Below are 329 nucleotides of genomic sequence, written 5' to 3' on the forward strand. Positions count from 1 at the left end.
TGGGATCCTCTGTCTCCCTGTCTCTTTCTGTCTCTCTCTCTCTCTGTCTCTGTCTCTGTCTCTTTCTCAAAAATAATTTTTTTTAAAAATTGAGGTTAGGTAACATACAGTGTAGTCTTGGCTTCAGTAGTAGAACTCATTGATTCATCTCTTACATGACACCTAGTGATCATCCCAAAAAGTGCTCTCCTTAATGCCCATCACCCATTTAACCTTCCCCTCACCCACCTCCCCTCCCGCAAACCTCAGTTCGTTCTCTGCATTTAAAAGTCTCTTATGGTTTGCCTCCCTTTCTGTTTTTTATCTTATTTTTCCTTCCCATCTCCTAT

Source organism: Suricata suricatta, chromosome X (genome assembly GCF_006229205.1).
Source record: "Suricata suricatta isolate VVHF042 chromosome X, meerkat_22Aug2017_6uvM2_HiC, whole genome shotgun sequence".
Classification (NCBI taxonomy): Eukaryota; Metazoa; Chordata; class Mammalia; order Carnivora; family Herpestidae; genus Suricata; species Suricata suricatta.